Below are 23,376 nucleotides of genomic sequence, written 5' to 3'. Positions count from 1 at the left end.
TTTTTTGTTATTAAGCTGCATGAGCTGCTTGTATATTTTGGAGATTAATCCTTTGTCAGTTGCTTCATTTGCAAATATTTTCTCCCATCTTGAGGGTTGTCTTTTGGTATTGTTTATGGTTTCCTTTGCTGTGCAAAAGCTTTGAAGTTTCATTAGCTCCCATTTGTTTCTTTTTGTTTTCATTTCCATTTCTCTAGGAGGTGGGTCAAAAAGGATCTTGCTGTGATTTATATCATAGAGTGTCCTGCCTATGTTTTCCTCTAAGAGTTTTCCTCTAATAGTTTCTGGCCTTACATTTAGGTCTTTAATCCATTTTGAGCTTATTTTGGTGTATGGTGTTAGGGCGTGATCTAATCTCATACTTTTACATGTACCTGTCCTGTTTTCCCAGCATCACTGATTGAAGAGGCTATGCTTTCTCCACTGTACATTCCTGCCTCCTTTATCAAAGATAAGGTGACCATATGTGCATGGGCTTATCTCTGGGCTTTCTATCCTGTTCCATTGATCTGTCTTTCTGTTTTTGTGCCAGTACCATACTGTCTTGATTACTGTAGCTTTGTAGTATAGTCTGAAGTCAGGGAGCCTGATTCCTGCAGCTCCGTTTTTTGTTCTCAAGATTGCTTTGGCTATTTGGGGTGTTTTGTGTTTCCATACATATTGTGAAATATTTTGTTCTAGTTCTGTGAAAAATGCCAGTGGTCATTTGATAGGGATTGCATTGAATCTGTAGATTGCTTTGGGTAGTAGAGTCATTTTCACAATGTTGATTCTTCCAATCCAAGAACATGGTATATCTCTCCATCTATTTGTATCATCTTTAATTTCTTTCATCAGTGTCTTATAATTTTCTGCATATAGGTCTTTTGTCTCCTTAGGTAGGTTTTATCCTAGATATTTTATTCTTTTTGTTGCAGTGGTAAATGGGAGTGTTTTCTTGATTTCACTTTCAGATTTTTCATTAGTGTATAGGAATGCCAGAGATTTCTGTGCATTAATTTTGTATCCTGCTACTTTACCAAATTCATTGATTAACTCTAGTAGTTTTCTGGTAGCATCTTGAGGATTCTCCATGTATAGTATCATGTCATCTGCAAACAGTGACAGCTTTACTTCTTCTTTTCTGATTTGGATTCCTTATATTCCCTTTTCTTTGATTGCTGTGGCTAAAACTTCCAAAACTATGTTGAACAAGCGTGGTGAGAGTGGGCAACCTTGTCTTGTTCCTGATCTTAGTGGAAATGCTTTCAGTTTTTCACCATTGAGGATGATGTTGGCTCTGGGTTTGTCATATATGGCCTTTATTATGTTGAGGATAGTTCCCTCTATGCCTACTTTCTGCAGGGCTTTTATCATAAATGGGTGTTGAATTTTGTCGAAAGCTTTCTCTGCACCTATTGTGATGATCATATGGTTTTTCTCCTTCAATTTGTTAATATGGTGTATCACGTTGATTGATTTGCGTATATTGAAGAATCCTTGCATTCCTGGAATAAACCCCACTTGATCATGGTGTATGATCCGTTTAATGTGCTGTTGGATTCTGTTTGCTAGTATTTTGTTGAGGATTTTTGCGTCTATCTTCATCAGTGATATTGGCCTGTAGTTTTCTTTCTTTGTAACATCCTTGTCTAGTTTTGGTATCAGGGTGATGGTGGCCTCGTAGAATGAGTTTGGGAGTGTTCCTCCCTCTGCTATATTTTGGAGGAGTTTGAGAAAGATAGCTCTTTTCTAAATGTTTGATAGAATTCGCCTTTGAAGCCATCTGATCCTGAGCTTTTGTTTGTTGGAAGATTGTTAATCACAGTTTCAATTTCAGTGCTTGTGATAGGTCAGTTCATATTTTCTTTTTCTTCCCGATTCAGTCTTGGCAGGTTGTGCATTTCTAAGAATTTGTCCATTTCTTCCAGGTTGTCCATTTTATTGGCATAGAGTTGCTTGTAGTAATCTCTCATGATCTTTTGCATTTCTGCAGTGTCAGTTGTTACGTCTCCTTTTTCATTTCTAATTCTATTGATTTGAGTCTTCTCCCTTTTTTTCTTGATGCGTCTGGCTAATGGTTTATCAATTTTGTTTATCGTCTCAAAGAACCAGCTTTTAGTTTTATTGATCTTTGATATTGTTTCCTTCATTTCTTTTTCATTTATTTCTGATCTGATTTTTATGATTCCTTTCTATCTGCTAACTTTGGGCTTTTTTGTTCTTCTTTCTCTAATTGCTTTAGGCGCAAGGTTAGGTTGTTTATTCGAGATGTTTCCTGTTTCTTAAGGTAGGAGTGTATTGCTATAAACTTCCCTCTTAGAATGGCTTTTGCTGTATCCCATAGATTTTGGGTCATCGTGTCTCCATTGTCATTTGTTTCTAGGTATTTTTTTAATTTCCTCTTTGATTTCTGCAGTGATCACTTCGTTATTAAGTAGTGTATTGTTTAGCCTCCATGTGTTCGTATTTTTTACAGATCTTTTCCTGTAATTGATATCTAGTCTCATAGCATTGTGGTCGGAAAAGACAGTTGATACAATTTCAGTTTTCTTAAATTTGCCAAGGCTTGATTTGTGACCCAAGATATGATCTATCCTGGAGAATATTCCATGAGCACTAGAGAAAAATGTGTATTCTGTTGTTTTTGGATGGAATGTCCTATAAATATCAATTAAGTCCATCTTGTTTAATGTATCATTTAAAGCTTGTGTTTCCTTATTTATTTTCATTTTGGATGATCTGTCCATTGGTGAAAGTGGGGTGTTAAAGTCCCCTACTATGAATGTGTTACTGTCGATTTCCCCTTTTATGGCTGTTAGTATTTGCCTTATGTATTGAGGTGCTCCTATGTTGGGTGCATAAATATTTACAATTGTTATATCTTCTTCTTGGATTGATCCCTTGATCATTATGTAGTGTCCTTCTTTGTCTCTTCTAATAGTCTTTATTTTAAAGTCTATATTGTCTGATAAGAGAATTGCTATTCCAGCTTTCTTTTGATTTCCATTTGCATGGAATATCTTTTTCCATCCCCTCACTTTCAGTCTGTATGTGTCCCTAGGTCTGAAGTGGGTGTCTTGTAGACAGCATATATATGGGTCTTGTTTTTGTATCCATTCAGCCAGTCTGTGTCTTTTGGTGGGAACATTTAATCCATTTACATTTAAGGTAATTATTGTTATGTATGTCCTAGTCCCATTTTCCTAATTGTTTTGGATTTGTTATTGTAGGTCTTTTCCTTCTCTTGTGTTTCTTGCCTAGAGAAGTTCCTTTAGCATTTCTTTTAAAGCTGGTTTGGCATTGCTGACTCTCTCAGTTTTTGATTGTTTGTAAAGGTTTTAATTTCTCCATAAAATCTGAATGAGATCCTTGCTGGGTAGAGTAATCTGGGTTGCAGGTTTTTCTCCTTCATCACTTTAAATAGGTCTTGCCAGTCCCTTCTGGCTTGCAGAGTTTCTGCTGAGAAGATCAGCTGATAACTTTATGGAGATTCCCTTGTGTGTTATTTGTTGTTTTTCCCTTGCTGCTTTTAATATGTTTTCTTTGTATTTAATTTTTGACAGTTTGATTAGTATGTGTCTTGGTGTATTTCTCCTTGGATTTATCCTGTATGGGACTCTCTGTGCTTTCTGGACTTGATTAACTATTTCCTTTCCCATATTAGGGAAGTTTTCAACTATAATCTCTTCAAATATTTTCTCAGTCCCTTTCTTTTTCTCTTCTTCTTCTGGAACCCCTATAATTCGAATGTTGGTGCGTTTAATGTTGTCCCAGAGGTCTCTGAGACTGTCCTCAGTTCTTTTCATTCTTTTTTCTTTATTCTGCTGTGCAGTAGTTATTTCCACTATTTTATCTTCCAGGTCACTTATCCGTTCTTCTGCCTCAGTTATTCTGCTCTTGATCCCATCTAGAGTATTTTTAATTTTATTTATTGTGTTGCTCATCATTGTTTGTTTCCTCTTTAGTTCTTCTAGGTCCTTGTTAAATGTTTCTTGCATTTTGTCTATTCTATTTCCAAGATTTTGGATCATCTGTACTATCATTATTCTGAATTATTTTTCAGGTAGACTGCCTATTTCCTCTTCATTTGTTAGGTCTGGTGGGTTTTTATCTTGCTCCTTCATCTGCGGTGTGTTTTTCTGTCTTCTCATTTTGCTTATCTTACTGTGTTTGGGGTCTCCTTTTTGCAGGCTGCAGGTTCGTAGTTCCTGTAGTTTTTGGTGTTGTCCCCAGTGGCTAAGGTTGGTTCAGTGGGTATGTAGGCTTCCTGGTGGAGGGGACTAGTGCCTGTGTTCTGGTGGATGAGGCTGGATCTTGTCTTTCTTGTGGGCAGGTCCACGTCTGGTGGTATGTTTTGGTGTGTCTGTTGACTTATTATGATTTTAGGGAGCCTCTCTGCTAATGGATGGGGTTGTGTTCCTGTCTTGCTAGATGTTTGGCATAGGATGACCAGCACTGTAGCCTGCTGGTCGTTGAGTGAAGCTGGGTGCTGGTGTTGAGATGGAGATCTCTGGGAGATTTTCACTGTTTGATATTATGTGGAGCTGGGAGTTCTCTTGTGGACCAGTGTCCTGAACTTGGCTCTCACACCTCAGAATCACAGCACTAACTCCTGGCTGCAGCACCAAGAGCCTTTCATCCACACGGCTCAGAATAAAAGGGAGCAAAAGTAGAAAGGAAGGAAGGAAGGAAGAGGGAAGGAGGGAAGGAGGGAGGGAGGGAGGGATGGAGGGAGGGAGGAGGGAAGGAAGAAAAAAAGAAAGAAAAGATAAAGTAAAATAAAGTAAGATAAAATATAATAAAGTTATTAAAATAAAAAAATAATTATTGAGATAAAAAACGGACGGATAGAATCCTCAGACACATGGTGGAAGCAAAGCTATACAGACAAAACATCCCACAGAAGCATACACATACACACTCACAAAATGAGGAAAAATCATAAATCTTGCTCTCAAAGTCCACCTCCTTAATCTGAGATGATTCGTTGTATATTCATGTATTTCACAGACGCAGCGTACATCAAGTTGATTGTGGAGCTTTAATCCGCTGCTTCTGAGGCTGCTGGAAGAGATTTCCCTTTCTCTTCTTTGTTGTCACAGCTCCCTGGGGCTCAGCTTTGGATTTGGCCCCGCCTCTGTGTGTAGGTCGCCGGAGGGCGTCTGTTCTTTTCTTAGACAGGACGGGGTTAAAGGAGCCGCTGATTCGGGGGCTCTGGCTCACCCGGGCGGGGTGGGGGGGGTGGGGGGGGGAGGGAGGGGCACGGAGTGCGGGGCGGGCCTGTGGCGGCAGAGGCCGGCGCGATGTTGCACCAGCCTGAGGCGTGCCGTGCGTTCTCCCGGGGAAGTTGTCCTTGGATCACGGGACCCTGGCCGTGGCGGGCCGCACAGGCTTCCCGGAAGTGGGTCGTGGATAGTGACCTGTGCTTGCACACAGTCTTCTCGGTGGCGGCAATAACAGCCTTAGTGTCTCAGGCCCGTCTCCGGGGTCCGCGCTGATAGCCGTGGCTCGCGCCCGTCTCTGTAGCTTCTTTAAGCAGCGCTCTTAATCCCCTCTCCTCGCGGACCAGGAAACAAAGAGGAAAGAAAAAGTCTCTTGCCTCTTCGGCAGGTACAGACTTCTCCCCGGACTCCCTCCTGGCTAGCCGTGGCGCAGTAACCCCATGCAGGCTGTGCTCACGCCGCTAAGCCCAGTCCTTTCCCTGCGCTCCCGCTCCCACCGAAGCCGAGCCTCAGCTCGCAGCCCGGCCCGCCCCGGCGGGGGAGCAGACAAGCCTCTCGGGCTGGTGAGTGCCGGTCGGCCCTGAACCTCTGTGCGGGAATCTCTCGGCTTTGCCCTCCGCACCCCTGTTGCTGTGCTCTCCTCCGCAGCTCCGAAGCTTACCCCCTCCGCCACCCGCAGTCTCCACCCGCAAAGGGGCTTCCTAGTGTGTGGAAAGCTTTCCTCCTTCACAGCTCCCTCCCACTGGTGCAGGTACCATCCCTGTCCTTTTGTCTCTGTTTATTCTTTTTTCTTTTTCCCTACTCAGGTACGTGGGGGGTTTCTTGCCCTTTGGGAGGTCTGAGGTCTTCTGCCAGTGTTCAGTAGGTGTTCTGTAGGAGTTGCTCCACGTGTAGATGTATTTCTGGTGTATCTGTGGGGAGGAAGGTGATCTCCACGTCTTGCTCTTCCGCCATCTTCCCGGAAGCCCATTTCCTTTATTTTAATGACATCATGGTTATGCAGAAGATAAAACTAACTCTTTCTTTCTTTCTTTCTTTTTTGCGGTATGCGGGCCTCTCACTGTTGTGGGCTCTCCCGTTGCGGAGCACAGCCTCCGGACGCGCAGGCCTGGCGGCCATGGCTCACGGGCCTAGCTGCTCCGCGGCATGTGGGATCTTCCCGGACCGGGGCAGGAACCCGCGTCTCCTGCATCGGCAGACTCTCAACCACTGCGCCACCAGGGAAGCCCAAAACTAACTCTTTATTGCAAGTTTTTCCACAAATTGATAATCAGACAGCTGGACATAGCCAAGATCAGTCAGAGCTGAAGAGCTGCTGTAAGGTCTATGCAGGAACACACATTCTTAGAATTATAGTGCCTCTTGCTTTCGGATCCACACCTGTGCATCCTCTTCCACTATTGATTTCAGCAAATAACCCAAGGACTGGAAAGCAAAATGCTCTCTCCTCCTCACCAGTTCAGCCTACAGACATGGGGAAAAGATGCTCTCAAATATTATCTTCAACTCTGTTAATGACACTGAACTCAAGGTGGAAAAGGGTAATGGCTCATCATGGAATCTTTTTAAACCTATCTATTCAGATATATTTCATTTTTCTGGAGTTCTGATATCACTTGTAGTTTAAAATAATACCATCATTTTATAATCCAACACATGTAGTCTGTGCCATATTAATTAAATTATTGTATAACACATTTTCATATTTTTCCAGTCTTTACTTTGTTTTCCTGATAGTTTTTACACTGTTTTTCAATTCTTAGACATTCTGCATCAGGTAATTGATTGATTCATTCATAATGCATTTAAAATATGAATTGAGCCCTCAAGTGAACCAGGTATTATATTTAAATCCTTGGACTAACAAGGTCAGTAGACATATATTTTGCTCTCAAGGAGCCCAAGTTCTTGTTTTGGGTGACATTACCTAAGAACAAGGGAATGGATTTTGCTTTTAATTTGTCTTTTCATATTTTTTTCAAGGACTTCTTCTAATTTTTACATGGAAACATTTATATCAGCATTTTGATCTTAGGATCCTATTTTGTTCTTTAAAATGCTTTCATTGACTCTAGTGTTTTATTTCGTGTTTTTGGTATAATTGCTTAAATTTAATGCATCAGTAGTTTTGTACTGTCATATATAAAAGCTGTTAAAAGATTACTCAGAATTATCAAAATATATTTTCATGTGTAAAGTCACAAATATATTGTGATCATTTTTTATAATAGAATTTTTTTTTTAGTTTCTTTATACAACAAATAATTATTGAGCACTTTCTATGAGTCAGAAACTGATGGGAATTCATCAGTGTACAAAAAAGATCAGTCTTTTTGACTTTGGCCTACACAAAGCTTCCTTTCTAGAAGTTAATAGAGAAAGGGAAATAGGGTTCAGAAACAGAAAATTACATAATTGTACTATAGTAAGTATGATTGGGATTTTCTGGGTATAACAGTAACACCTAAAATAAATATCTAACATAAGTATGGGATAACAGAGAAGGTATGGCATCAGAGTATTTTTGCATGATTCTGATTTTTTTTTTGAAGTGGCATTTACAAGAAATGTGGATGTAGGGCTTATAGAAAAGATGCTTAATTATATATGTAAATATATATATAAATTATATATATATAATTGTTCCTATTAAAGAATTGTAATTTTTTATTTGTTCATTCAACAAAAATTTATATTTCTAGCAGGGACTAGACTAATTAGTAAATACATAGTGGAAGAAAACACACTATATACCTTAATGGAATTCATAATCCAAAGGATTGTTTAATTACCTCACTGTAGTGTACAAATATCCCATATTCACTAGATAATTATGTGGGAATATATTGGAATATGTTACATATAAAATACCACATTAAATAGAAAGATTAGGAATAAACAAAATTGTACTTTAGGTAAGCATACTTCTTTATTTGGAAAATAAAAATTTGGCTCTTTTTTAAGGGATTATTCAACTAATTTGTCATGAAATATACCTATCCTGAGATTTTCTAGCCTATACATTAATTTCTTATGTGTATTTTTCTATTGCTGCAAAGATTCAAAAATAATCATCCTTCTTTGCTATATTGATGCCTATGCCATTTCTGAATTCATGCATGGTTTTATCTTAAATGTATAGAAACAGAAAGTCATACTGAAAGTCATACTGAAATTTGTAGAGCTGTTTGAGTGCTTATTTACAAACATATTACATTTCTTCTATGTTCTACTTAATTAAAAATTATGACTATATTCTTGAATAAACAAACAAGTAAGGAGGACTTGTCACCTGTTAGTGACACTGAACAAAGTCAGGGGCACACTCATGATGTGGATAGAAGTCAATAGGATCTGATGGTCTCCCAATGAAATGCATGTGCAGTCCATACTAATTAGCCTGTAAATCAGACTGACACTTGAGTTTATTTGGGCCAGAAAGACTACCTACTGTCAAGCAATCAAGCACTACCCCTTTAATTGCAATTTATAACAACAACCACGCTTTATTGATCCTAGCAACACTTATACCACAGCAGTATCATTATTTGACTTTATTTTAACAGCTTTGAAAGGTTAGGAAATTAGAAACCACTGTACAAGAGACCATTAAAAATTGAGTTGCTTACATTGCTTCACGCTCTATTTTAACAATGCTAACTATATTTATGGAATTATATAAAAAGAGAAGGAAAAGGGGACTTAATATTTATTAGGCACCTAATAAGAGCTAGTGCTTCCTTACAGTGAATATTACTTTGCAATCACCAAAAAAAAGAAAAAAAAATACATAAAAGGGAGGATCAATATTGTTATTTGCATTTTACAGATAAGCTGCAGCTTAGAGGTTAAGTAAACTTCCCAGAACTTTAATGTTAAAATGTTAAGGGCTTCCCTGGTGGCGCAGTGGTTGGGAGTCTGCCTGCAGATGTAGGGAACGCGGGTTCGTGCCCCGGTCCAGGATGATCCCACATATCGCGGAGTAGCTGGGCCTGTGAGACATGGCCACTGAGCCTGCGAGTCCGGAGCCTGTGCTCCGCAACAGGAGAGGCCACAGCAGTGAGAGGCCTGCATACCGCAAAAAAAAAAAAAAAAAAAAAAAAAAAAAAAAAGTTAAAATCAACTCTCTTACTCCAAAGCATGTGTTTAATTTCTTGTATAATTTCTTGCAAGATTTTTGCACACTGGCCATTCTATGATATGGTGTTATCATGACACACTCTAAGTGATATTTAAAGTGTGAAGACAGCACATCCACATGAGTTTTGTGCCCAATATGGTTTTTAAAACATAAAACATCAGTGTATGATCACTCTTATTTGTCAGTTGTATTAACTTTTATAAACCTAGTTATTTTTTTTTCCATATTTAAACATTAGAGTTGTGGAGTTTCAGTTTGGAATTTTCAGCTAATTAGACAATGTAAGCAGCATGCCTAGTAAGAAAACTTTTAGAGTTTCAGTGAATATTTAGGCAATATTTGGTGAATATGAAGAGTAGCTTAAAGTTTGGCCTTTCATTTATTTTCCCCCAATTTAAAAAGGCTACTGACTTAATTTAATTTTGATAATTAAAACTTGCGTATATTTCAGGTATACAAATAGATGAATTGATATATATGTATACATTGTGAAATATTCACCACAATCAAGCTAATTAACATATCCATTACCTCATCTAGTTAGCATTTGAGATGGGGGGGAAGTGAGAAACTTAAGATTCACCCTTTTAACAAATTTCAAATATATAATACAATATTGTTAACTATAATCACATTGTTGTACCTTAAATCTGCAGAACTTATTTATATTGCGTAACTAAACTGTGTACCCCTTGACCAGTATCTTCCCATATCTCACTCTCCTTAGCTACTGAGAGCCACCATTCTGCTCTCTGTTTTTATGAAATTGACATTTCATATTCCACATATGATTGAGAACATGCAGTATTTGTTACTCTGCATCTGGCTTATTTCACTTATAAAGTTTTTGGGTTTATGCATGTTGTCACAAATGATAGGGTTTCCTTCTTTTTTAAGGCTGACTAATATTTCAGTTTGTGTGTGTGTGTATGTGCGCACACGCATATATATATAGCCAAATATATAGTCACATTTTCTTTATCCATCCGTCAACGAACATTTGGGAATGTAAATTGGTACAACCATTTTGGGAAAACACTATGGAGTTTCCTCAAAATATTAACAATATAACTACATTTTAATCCAGTAATCTCACTTCTGGATATATATTCAAAGGATATGAAATCAGTATCTCAAGGAGATTTCCGCACTCCTATGTTCATTTCAGCATTATTCACAATAGCAAAGATATGGAAACAACCTAAACATCCTCCATGAATGAATGGATAAAGTTTGTCATTTCTTATACATACTTTCTGAGTAGACCTGAGTGATCGCTTAGTTATTACAATTCTTCATGAATCCTCTGTAAATCTCTGACTAGATTTAAGCCAGATTTAGTCTGGTTTACAGGAAGGGACCAAAAGGTGGAGGCTCTAAACTTCCTCTTTGTATCATCTGGAGTAGCTCTACTTCTAAACCTTTCATTTGTTATATTTCCACAAACTTTCATTCACAGAATGAATAAACCAGTAAACTTTATAGTATTAATTAAATTAAAAATCATGGATCTAGTCCAATGTCCTCATTTTTGCAGGTGAAGAAATGGAGATTCAAAGAAGTAAAGGACCTGTCTCAAAGTCACAGTACTAGTAAGTAATATCTGCACATCTAGAGTCAGATGTCAGACTGTTTGACCTGAGTTCTATCCATTGCATAATAATAGCTTTTCATTTCAGACACAGTGTTGGAAAGTCTATAAAACTCTGTTTCCATCCCTGACATATGGTCATTGGCACTAATTGCATGTCACCTGTGTTCAGTTCTGCTATACACTTTGGAAGATGCTTAGAAACTGTTACAGGATGTTCATTTTAGAAAAGACAGTGTAACTCATGAGATGGTGTCGCAAAAGAAAGCTGGCATTCATTTCAGGACCTGCCATGTCCTAGGTGCTTAATAAGAATCATTCCATTTAATCTTCAAAAACTATTGTAAGGGTTTTATCCCTATTTTAGAAATAAACTAAGGCTCTAAGGTGGTTGGTAGTTTGCCCTAGTACATAGAACTATTTAATGTCAGAGCTGGTTTCAAATCTAAATCTGACTTCAAAGGTGCCATTTTTTGTACTGTACAATTCTGAAATTAAAGACAGGGATCAATACAAATAGTACGTAATTCCAAACTAGTGTGATATACACAGTTGTATGATATAGTGCCAAGAGGAAACTAGTGAAAGATCAACTTGAGTTGACACTGTAAAGGTTGATATGTTCTTGTTATTGACTCCAAACTAGCAATTCTTGGAAAGCTTGTTACTATGAAGACATTATATATAATAGTATCTGTAAATGACTGGAAAAATATTTGCAACACATACATAATGACATTAGAGGTAGAGATTGCTAACTTGTCAAGATAAAGTAGAATGGGAATTTCAAAAAACGGAGGCTTTATTATAGCTGTTGGAATATGAATGAATTATTGAAGAAAGCAAATGGCATTTTGTAGCTGGATGGGATATAGATATGTGAGGTTGGATAAAATAATTTCTTTCAAGATGGAAGTATGAGAAGCATGGAGGTGGAAATGAATAGGGACATTTTGGCAATAGGGGATAGACTTCAAATATGGTAAGGAAGAGTTGAGATGTTATTTCAAAAGGTTGAACTGGGATTCTTTGGTGGAAGTTTTGAAGCCTGATCTAAAAAATTATATTTTACTATATAAACAAAAAATGGATATTGATGGTGTTGGTCTTTTGTTATTATTATTATTTGTTGTTCTAATCTGTGCAATCCTGTAATCAGAACCGTGCCTTGGAAAAATTATGATAGCGTTATGATGGACGGACTACATAGATGAAAAATCAGAAGTGAGGAGACCACGTAGCTGGTGTGAAAAAAATAACGAGGCAAACATTCCTCCTCAATTTCTATCTATTTTTATCTGTTAAAGATAATGACATCTCCCCTTCCCAGTGCTTGTAATTGCTCAGATTTCTGTAGTAACTTTGAGGAGAAAATACTACTGATCTCATGCACCAGACCTTAGCTCAATCTTGCCTCAAAGAAACAAACATAAAATTCCATAGATTCAATATCCAATTTCCTCCCAGTTGTCCTTTTCCTGATAAATGTTTGTTGAATGAATGAATAAATCTCTTTTCTATCTGCTTTTCTATCTTGAAAATTCCTGTCATGTAGAGGAGAAGACAGATGTCATGATAGCTTTATTATCCCGGAAACCTGTCTCTTCCTAGAGAAGTCTTTCTGAGTGAAAACTTTCCTTGTGCTTTGAAGATACCAGTTTGCCTAAAATTTGCACTTTAGTTGGAGGAAAGGAAAAAGTAAGGGATACTTGTTTTTCTCATAAGGAGCATAAACAAATAGGACGTGCCTGTGCTGTCTTTAAAGCATTGTGCCCATATAATGAAGGAACAACAAAAAAATGAAAAAAGGCTTTATGCAAATTAAGAATCATTTAGCTTCTTAAAGGTCAACTGCTTGGTTTTAACATTCAAATAGGGAGGAAAGAGCTTTAAAAGGTCTCTGCCCTCATGTTAGATAAACCATGGACAGATAAACAGGACAACTTGTAGCACTCTCCTCATTTTAGAAACCTTCTTATTCCAGGAATTGTATGCGTTCATTAATGAGTCTGACCAGTACCACCCAAATACTCTGCTGCTTCCTAACTGTGATCCCACAAGTAGTGGAAACAATATGCTTTCTTCTTACTCAGTTGAATTCATCATAGCTGTGAAACTTTCTTCAGATTTTCTTTTTCCTGTTTTGTGGATTGCATTTTTGACCCCAGGTTCCCTTTAAGAATGTGCTTCATTTAATTTATATGCATTTGTCTTAGGAACAATACATCTGCTAAATTATCCCTTCTATATTGAATCTCTGCTCTGCTTTCTCAGAGAAAACATAGGCTGCTCCAAACATGGGCTATCCCTCTCAAAGGCAATACCTTTGCCATTAGAGATCTTTTTGCCTAACTGATACATAACATTCTGAACTTCTAAGAAAGTAACACTTTGATGCAGGGGCTATTCAAGTAAATTCTATATATAAGATTTGATATTTTGTTTGGTCAGGTATTTGAAATGAAAAGGTGAGTTAGAGTTTTAGGTGGGAAAGGAAAGTAGCAGTACACCTTTATCAATAGGTGCAATAAAAGTCAAAATAGGCCAACCTTGTGAGGTTTGGTTGAGCACTGAATATCCATAGCACTGTGTCTGGTACACAGAAAAATTATTTGTGGAGTGAATATATATGTTATTGGCTTGTAACTGACACTTCTTTGGTCTTTTCAATGTCTATTTGTGAAATTACTGTAGTCTATCAGGTAAAGGTGACGTTGGATTGGATAGAAATCTAGCATTAGATTTCAAGCAACTGTCTCAAGAATCAATCCTCTGCTTGCCTAAATGTCACTCATTAGCCAAAAAGCTGAGTTTGCGCAGTGACTGAGCTATAGCACTCCAAGTGACTCCTAGTAGCCAATTGTGCTGAGAAGTGAAGATGAACATTGCATACTCAGCTTTGTTTCTTGGTTGTAACTATGATACTGCTAGCAAGACCCAGTGGTATTCCATTTATAGTTTTCTTTTTATACATTCTGAATTGGTCTTTGGGCTAAAAATAGAGGTTCATATGATAGAGATGCAACTTACTTCATAACTCTTTAATCTCTGGTATAGGGAAATGAGAGAAAACATTTGCTTTATTTCCCAAGGGGATAAATTAATAAATGTAGTACTATGAAAATTTTAAAGAAAAAGGATAACTGAAAATGTGTTTGAGCATAAAATATATCATTTTATTATGGGAGGTAGTTTGGCACAGAGATTAAGTATATAGATCCTGGGGAAACATAATTTGTGTAAAATAATGGGTTCCACTATGTATATGACCTTGGAAAAGTTTTCAAATGTGTCTGTGCCTCACTTTCTTCCCCTGTAAAAACATCTACCTGAAAGAAAAAGTAAAGCATGAGTCCTTATAAAAGTCTTGTTTTATATTTAAGTTTTCAATAGCACAACTTCTATATGTTAAAAACTATATTAATTTTCTTAGTACATATTCCATTACGCCCTGACTATTTCCCACATAAATTTCCTATTCAAATGCACAGTAAGTTGATAAATACCATTCTTTGCAACTATATCTAAGTCCACTTGAAATATGGCATTAAGAAGAGTAAGGCATGCTGTTTTGGTATTATCTATATCTATAAATCTAAATATCTTTACTATTTATATATATTTCTAACCCTAACTTTTTCAGAATCTTTGGATTAAATTTTTATTTGGAATTTATAATAAAATGCATATACAAATAATGTGATATTGAGGGGGAAATTCAGTTTTACAGATGGCACTTATTAAAGTGATTTAAAGATAATTTTTTTTTTTTTTTTTTGCGGTACGCGGGCCTCTTACTGTTGTGGCCTCTCCCGTTGCGGAGCACAGGCTCCGGATGCGCAGGCTCAGCGGCCATGGCTCACAGGCCCAGCCACTCCGCGGCATGTGGGATCCTCCCGGACCGGTGCACAAACCCATGTCCCCTGCATCGGCAGGCGGACTCTCAACCACTGTGCCACCAGGGAAGCCCAGTTTTTACCTTTTTTTGTTTTTACATCTTTATTGGAATATAATTGCTTTACAATGGTGTGCTAGTTTCTGCTTTATAACAAAGTCAATCAGTTATACATATACATATATACCCATATCTCTTCCCTCTTGCGTCTCCCTCCCTCCCACCCCCCCATCCCACCCCTCTAGGTGGTCACAAAGCACCGAGCTGATCTCCCTGTGCCATGTGGCTGCTTCCCACTAGCTATCTATTTTACGTTTGGTAGTGTATATATGTCCATGCCACTCTCTCGCTTTGTCACAGCTTACCCTTCCCCCTCCCCATATCCTCAAGCCCATTCTCTAGTAGGTCTGTGACTTTTACCTTTTTTAATGGCAGTAAATGTTATCCCTCTCCCAGCCTCTCCAGATTCCCACACACCTCAAAAATGAAATTACAAAACAGCAGATTCCTTTTTGTCCTGGCAGCCAATTAAATGGCAGTGGGTGTCTGTTTCTGTGTCATTTTCAGAAACAATTGTATCATTAAATCGCTGAAATTGTAGTGTCAGCTGGAAAGAGAGCAAATAGTTAACAAAGGGAGAAAAAAATATGAACAATACAGCTACTTTGATGTCTTCCTGCCCTCCTTTCAAGTGTCTATTGCTGAACAAGCTACAAACAAAATGTGAGGGAGCAAAGACTCATGCAGATGAGCCTGGGTGGATTGTACCTCCCTCTCTGGGAGGATGCTCACACATTTCTTCTGCTCCCACTTGACACCTTAGGCGGACCGCACCAATCAGTGTTTCAGAACACAACTCCCACTGCCCTGCCTCTGTTTCTATCCAATTACTGTTCACTCATGGACTCCACTCTCTCGTCTCCTTTTTAAGATTTATTCATTAATTTATTCAACAAATACCTATGGAGCTCCTACCTTATGCTAGGCACAGTCCCAGGCAAAGATACATCAGTGAACAAAACAGACAACAACCCTGCCTTTAAGGAGATTACTTGGAGGTAGTAGAAACAGACAGTAAGTTATTTGCATCATAAATCTGTCAATTATGTAGTTGGGTAAGGGAAATCAAGAGCCAGGGGACTACAGTTTTTAATGGGATAGTCAGAACTTTGGGAGAAAGTGTTTTATGTTGTCCAGAGAGGCACAGAGAATAGTGGTTAATAACACACACTCTTTTATGAGACTGCTGGGTTTCTTAATCTATACAGTTTGTCACTTGTTAGTTGTGTGACCTCCTTAAATTTACTTGATTTCTCCAGGTCTCAGTTCCCCCATCTCTAATATGAGTCTTATATGTAAAGGATTTAGAACATAATACATTGTACACATTACTACAGTGCATGTAGTAAGTACCTAGTAAGTATGATGTGTTCATTATTATGTTCTGAAAAGAGTGTACACCTCAATTTAGAGATATCTGAGTGTGAAAATATCAAGGACGTACTTCTCACTAACCTGAACCTCATTTGTATGATCAGGAATATTAAGATAATTCCTATCATTTAATATTATAAGAAAGTTCATATTATGTATTCACAGGAGATCCTTCTTAAATGTCATGCCCTTTCCTCTCTAGATCCAGTTGAAATGCTTTGACGTATTCTCACATTATCCAGCTAGTGAAAATCTTAAGTCTCCTGGTGTCACTCATGGTACTTATTACATACTAGCTTGTGCTGTGTTGCATTTCCTCCTTTCTAAAACATCACGGATAATAAGGCACATGTGTTGATTTAATAGCAGCTTTTCAAGGGGAAGAAACACTCCCACATTAAATGCACCCATCAATTAAATGGTGTGCCCTGATTTTAAACAGATTTAAATGTGAAAAATAAGTGCATCATAGAATCAAGGAAATGTCTTAGTTTCTGTTCGTGTGTCTCATTGCTGCTACTGTGTGATTAACTACTCAGATACTATATAATTCTTTGTATCCTTCTCTTTGCTTAATCCACTGCCTTGTACATTTAAAGAGCTCAATAAAATATTTCCTAGGTGATTGAATAGATGACTGCATAATTCCTTGAACAAAAGAACTCGTTAAGTTTATACATCAAATGAAAACTGATCATGGTTTTTCAAGTTGGGGGCCTTTCTTCATTCAAAATTGCATAAAAAATAGTAAGATACAGTATGGTAGTCTTTTTGAAAAGCAATATGCATGAAGAATGTTTGTTTCCGTAGATTGTACGATTTGTCAGACCTCCTTTTGAGTGCTAATTAGAGAAACTCAATTTGGACTAACGAGCAAAAGAGGGGGATTTTTCTATAAGTTTACAGGATTCTAGCATAAACTCAAGAGCAGAGGCAACTCTGACTGCTCCACTTCCAGCACCAGTTGCTTCATGAGTCACATCTTACTGCTAACAAACCAGTCCTTCCTGAGGGGCGTAATACTGCCGGAGGATCAGGAATTCAGACACAGAGGGGATGGTTTGCTTAGGCTCTGCAGTATCAGTGTTCTCACCTGGAACACTCGATCAGCTGGGGATAATTCAAATAGTTGCGGGCTGGCCTCTCTTCTTTAAACCCTCATCTCCTTCCAGCTAGTCAGGTTTCTGCTAGTAGTTTTCTCAAAGCCCTTCAAGTTTCCTTCACTGCTGGACCCAAAGCCAATGCCACATGTTTTCGGGTTTTGTTATAATAGTACTCATCTTCTATACCGAAGTCAGAGAAGCAGATCACTCTGATGATATGAAATACGGGATTTATTGTAGGGATTTTATGGAATTGTGGCAGCGGAGGGGGGCATTTATACAAGGCTGTTTCCTCTTCATCTGATGTTGAGCTTGAAGTTGCTTTAAGTTGGTTGGGCTGTGAAGTGGAGGAGAGCCAGGACAAAACTGGAACCCATGAGGATAAAGGAGGACCCAGGAAGATAAGCTGGAGCTCAACTCCTGTCTGTGTCTCACCACCACTAATGTTGACGATAAGGTTGAACTGCAGGAGAAGTCGGCAGCTTCACCAAAGGGCCACACATGCATTTAACCTCAGAGAAGCTGAAGGAGCTGCATGCCTCGGTGCTGCCCTGTGTCAGTAAGTCAGCAGACCAGGGCATGTGCCCCAGGGTCTGACTCCCTGCACCCAACTTTGGAGAGAAAAATGGCTCTCACTTCTCCACTTGCGAAATCATGTGCAGGTTTTTCTTGTGACCTAACTAAAAATTATACACAGAATGAATTGTGAGAAATGTTTCAGCTTAGCTAAGGTAACAGTAAAAGACACTGTATACAGTGTGTATCAAAAGTCTTTAAAACATTCATTTCCATTTCTAGAAAATAAGCTTTTGAAGATATAGAAACCCAATCTGGACAAATGAACCAAAAAAAAAAAAAAGAGGAGGATAAAGATATATAGATATATCTTTATATAGATATATATAAAGATATAAGGTTCCTAAGATATCTTCTAGAAAGCCAAGATCAGGACTGTAAATATGCCTCAGGAATGAAACTCTTTGAGAATTTGTGTCATATTCTCTCTCTGTTCTTTGTTACTGCTTTTTTCCTGTCATTTGTTTTATTTATCCTTCTGACACCAGTCAAGTTTCCTCTGCACAGTCTGTATGTTAGAACACACCAATATTAGCTCTTGAGATTTGCATAGTGGAACCACCCAGAGTAGATAAAAGTCATTCTCTCAGTCCCAACTAAAATTTCTCAGAGAGTATTCAAGTTTACTGTGACAGAGGGCAAGTTCATGTTACACAAATGACAGTTGCCACCTCAAGTATGTGGATGAGATAAGGAAAAGGAAATTTCCAGAGAAAAAAGGGTACAGAAATGCAGTTCAATAGAGGTCTCGTAGAGTCCAACTCTTGTCCTTGATTTACTGATCTGAAATTACAAATATGTGCATGATTTTTTCTGTATTATTTCAAATATCAAAAACATAGAAAATGTGAATATCCAAGTCACTTAAGTAAATTGTTACACCTTATGACAGACTATTTTGTGTACATCAAACTGGTTATGAAGTTTTAAATAATATAAAAGTGCATATCATCACACTAAGCAAAAAATATACAAAATGGTATATTCAGTGTAAACTCAATAATGTATAAGAATGTCAGTATAGTAGTTATGTCCACATTGTAAGATTATAGGTGTCATTGTTCTCTATTCTATTTTTTCAACTTTTATACAATAAACATACACACTTTTATAATTTAAAAATATTCATATAAAATAGCTTCACCACAAGACCTATGTGCAAAGTACTCATTAAGCTGTTTCCCATGAAAAGAAACCAGAGAAAGACCTAAGTACCCTACCCATCAGGAGTTCAAGTATAAAGTATTCATGGACACATTTTATGATCTTTGCTGTCCAAGGACATAACAAATGACTCGTTTAAAACATATAATAACATTTTAAAGATATATTCCAAAATAGTAATACTACTTTCAATTAATCCTAATTCCATGGAATATGCGGATTTATAAAGCAATTCTTTTAAACCCCATTTCACTTTCTTGAAATAAATCATGTATTGTACATATAGCAAAGAAGGCAGTGACAACTAAAACAACGTTAACTGAAGCAGATAAACCAACTTGACTGTTAATTCCAATATATTAGCCTAGTATTGTAAATTTATTATTTGCCAAGTACTAGTGAGAATAATAAAACATGACTTAGTTTTATCATCAAAAAGCAAGACTCCAACTCTAAAAAAACTAATACAGCATACATTTTCCACACTGCAGTCATGTTCTTTAGAAGCTAGAAAATAACCCAACCCATGTTAATGAAGATGCGAAACAACTAGCCTGGTCTGAGAACTTCCATCTACATGACATTTTGTCAGAGTTGGAAGAGAGTGGGATGCCTTAAAACAAAAAGATACTATCTTCTAATTTTAAATTTCTGATTGGTTGAATCTCTGTCTTCATATTGCCTCCTTCTCTAATTAAATCGTGGTTCTTTTACTGCATAGAATTGAATTTAGCCCCATATTAAGACCAGAACTCACAGAACATCTAATCAAGTCTTTTGTCAGGTGCATAACATTCTAAAGCCTTGCCTCCAGCAAGTCATTCAGTCTCACAGGAAAACTCTTTGACACTGGCTATGTTGACTCGATTCCAAGAGATAAAGAGGCTTTATGTAAAAGAATTTTTCTTCTACTCTGTTCACTTTTCTAAGTTGCTAACAAGTTCCTTTGGGCAGAGGGAAGTTTGTAGTAGATGTGTGTTTGTGTATGTGTGTGTGTTTGTGATGTGCATTTTTTAAAATGAGATTCTTGTACTCTCAAATATTGAAAAATTTGTAAAAACCTTCTCTTATATCCCATCTTTGCTGCAACTCTTTCTACTTTTTTCCAATTGTACAGTCTCATGGAAAAGCATTTTAGAGTACCAGGTATAATTCAATAGCCATCATCATTAATTTTTTTTAAAAAAAGAAAAAGCTAAGTTTGTGTCTCAATAGCTATTAATATAGTATTATGGAATGGCTCCAGGCTAGATTAGTCACTGAGTAAAATGTTTGGCTCTCAATATTTTTTAGGAGTTCTACTTTTTTCCCTAATCTGTGTGGGGCCAATTACATAAAGTATTTCTTTTTGTTTAAGACTGTTTTGCTTTTTTAAAATGGAAGCTAATCTTCAGAAACAGAGAGCTTATATCAGGAACATATAGTCCTTTCCCTTTATTGTCTATCCCAACCTGGTGGCAGAAAATTATCACCAAAACTCCAGAAATTGTGGCAGCAGTGTAATATGTTTCCTGTTGCAAGGACCTAAGCGTCATTTTTCCAAGAGATATCAAAGAGTGGGGTTGGGTCTCTGCAGGAGCCGAGAAACTATCAGTCAAGTTATTACAGTGGGCCCTCTTGACAACTAGGTATTAGTTTAAGCCCTAGATATTAATGTATTGACATAAAGAACAGGAAAACAGATTATTTCCTTGTATATCTTTCTCAGGAAATTTGTAAAGGGGAAAATTAGTTTCAAATAGCACCTTTTGTAAATCCTCTAAGGTTTTGCCAATGGGATGCTTTCGTTCTCCTTCAAGCTGTAAGAAAAGTTTTAGTGCAGAATCACTTTATGCAAGAACTCTAGATTGTCCAGCAAGTGTTCTGTGAACCCATTGTCATGATATAGAATATTTCAAAGATTAGTGCAAATTGGCAGTTAATTTGATGAAATCTACCTAGTATGTGTAAATTTCAGGCTTGAAAATAATCCCAGTTATCATAAACCTTGAGGAAATGATACAAAATAATATGCAGAACCATGCACATTTTATGATTATTTATCTCACAGCCATGAGTTAGCCCACTGAGTAATAAGTGATCTGGCTGTTTGTTTCAGATAAATCAACTTTTATGAGAAAAGTATTTTATTATCTTTTAGGGTCAAGGGTCACATTATCTCTAAATAAAAGTATCTTTGAGCTCTATTACTTACTGCACTGTGAGAACTGAAGAATAGTAACATGTTGTCATATACAATCTCAGTAATACATTTATATAATGTGTAATGTACATAATACATAAATATTCCCAAATATACGTAAGTCTGTGTGCATAATTAGATCTCTAAGTGGCTGAGTCAGCATAGAGAGCCTCCTTTTTGGACATTAGCATTTTACCTGAATTATTTGGCAGTTTTTAAATTAAAGAACACAAATATTGCTGAGTCTAGCTGACAGCTTTCCTCATTTGGACTAAGATTTTTGAAAAGTTTCCAGTCAAACACGGTAGATGGGTTTTTCATTTTGCTTTGTTTTGTACTTTTAGCTTAGAGAAATGATCAGATTTATCGGCAGAGAAGAAATATATCTGCCTTAGAATTAATCAGTGAATCAAAATTCAGGTTAGGACAAACTATTCTTTTTGGATATTTGTTCTGATAGTTTCCTGTGAAAACACAATTACCGGAAAGTAGTTTCCATTTGTTGCATTAAAAAATTATTACCTACTAGGTTGTGAATTTTATATTTGCCTCTCCCAGTTAAACTAATGAAAAAATATACCTAATATTTTGTGAGAGTGGTACCATACATCAATATTCCATCTAACAATCAATATTTTACATAGATCAGATTCTTCCTTTAGTTGTTATTCTAAAAAATCAGGCAACACTTAACTAATTATTATTGAATGTGAGATTAATCTCATAGGTTGAGAAAAATTGAAAAATTTACTCAGCTTGGAGCTTTGGTTGTTTCCAAAGGTTTGGTTATTTTTTGCTGCTTTTAAAAATAAACAGCATTTAATGCCTCATTACTTTCTGAGTTTCTTTTAATAAAGCTTTCAAAGTAGGAAAGGATTTTAGCAGTGTGAAAATCAATCAAGGACATTGTTTAGCACTTGGCAGTTCCTCGTTTATTGATACTTCTCTCTTTTTAATAATGGGGTAAACCTAAGTTAGTGGTGTTTAACCCTATCACTTTCATAAAGATCGCATGTAATATAAAAAGAGTAAAGTATTGTGTATTTACTCAGAATCCATCCTCTCAGAAAACAAAAAGAAGCATGGCCAGGATAGAGATTAAATGCCTGCATAGATATAACATAATTTTTTGAATATTTTCAAATACTATCCTTGCATCTCAAAATGCGGCCAGAAGTATTAAGAAAAGTATTAACATCACCTGATAACTTGTTAGAACTTCAGAATCTCAGTCCCTCCTACCTCCCCAACTGAATAATAATCTGCATTTCAACAAGACCCTCAGATGATTTGATGCCTATTAAAGTTTGAGAAGCATTGCTCTAGAATACCTGTTTCTCCATTTTGCCCTGAGTAGTATGTCTGAGTAATAGGCACATAGGAAAGGGTACCTATTTGGAATCTAGAGCCACCCTGGCCTAAATACAAACTTTAACACATAGTATCTAAATGACATGTCATTAATCTGAGTTTCTTTCAGAAAGTGTATTAATAGCAACATCCACCACAAGATGTTTTTATTAGCCTCATTTAAGTAAATTACAGAATGGTATTTGCATATTAAAATTATAGATATGTTAGTATAATTTGAAAATTAGATTTGTCTTTTTAAGTTGAACATTTTACTGTTGAATTATTTCCACAGTTTTGAGTTGACCACATGCAGATTTCTCGTAGCAAGTTTTGTAGTTAGTGAGGCATCATTAATAGTACAGTATTTCAAAAGCTTGAGATACAAGTTATGTTTTCAAAGGCTAATAATGGTCAGAGAAAAAGACATTGAGTGCTTCTTTGAAGGGAGGCATTCCCAGAAGGGTTACCCTTGATCACAGCAGATTCTGTCTCAGAAAATGTGCTCCATTTGGTGGAATATGGGGATATTGGAGGGATGATTATAAAGCCATTGGAGTAACCTTGGGCATCTGACTAAATAGCCTGTCAGCTTGATCTACCATGGAATCAGTGAAGTGACCCTTGTCTCAGACAGAAATTCTGCATATCTATTTACTAGTGCTAACATTATCAATAATAAAAGCCTACCTATTGGCCAGGCAGAAAGTATACCTTGTCTTTGATTCTTTCCTTG

At 37.0% G+C, this 23,376-nt stretch overlaps 1 protein-coding gene across 6 annotated transcripts in view; it reads left to right on the top strand.

The window, feature by feature from the left end:
• PTPRD (protein tyrosine phosphatase receptor type D) overlaps positions 1-23,376 on the top strand; it is a 2,140,681-nt gene that overhangs the window by 269,717 nt on the left and 1,847,588 nt on the right. For all 6 annotated transcript variants that reach the window (XM_060014745.1, XM_060014746.1, XM_060014743.1 and 3 more), the window contains exon 2: positions 10,883-10,937. The gene's annotated coding sequence lies outside the window, so the exon portion shown is untranslated. The remainder of the gene's footprint in view (positions 1-10,882; positions 10,938-23,376) is intronic.

This window comes from Delphinus delphis, chromosome 6, assembly GCF_949987515.2.
Source record: "Delphinus delphis chromosome 6, mDelDel1.2, whole genome shotgun sequence".
NCBI classification, from domain to species: Eukaryota; Metazoa; Chordata; class Mammalia; order Artiodactyla; family Delphinidae; genus Delphinus; species Delphinus delphis.
The sequence above is the reverse complement of the archived record's forward strand: the minus strand, read 5'-3'. Positions and strand labels throughout refer to the sequence as shown.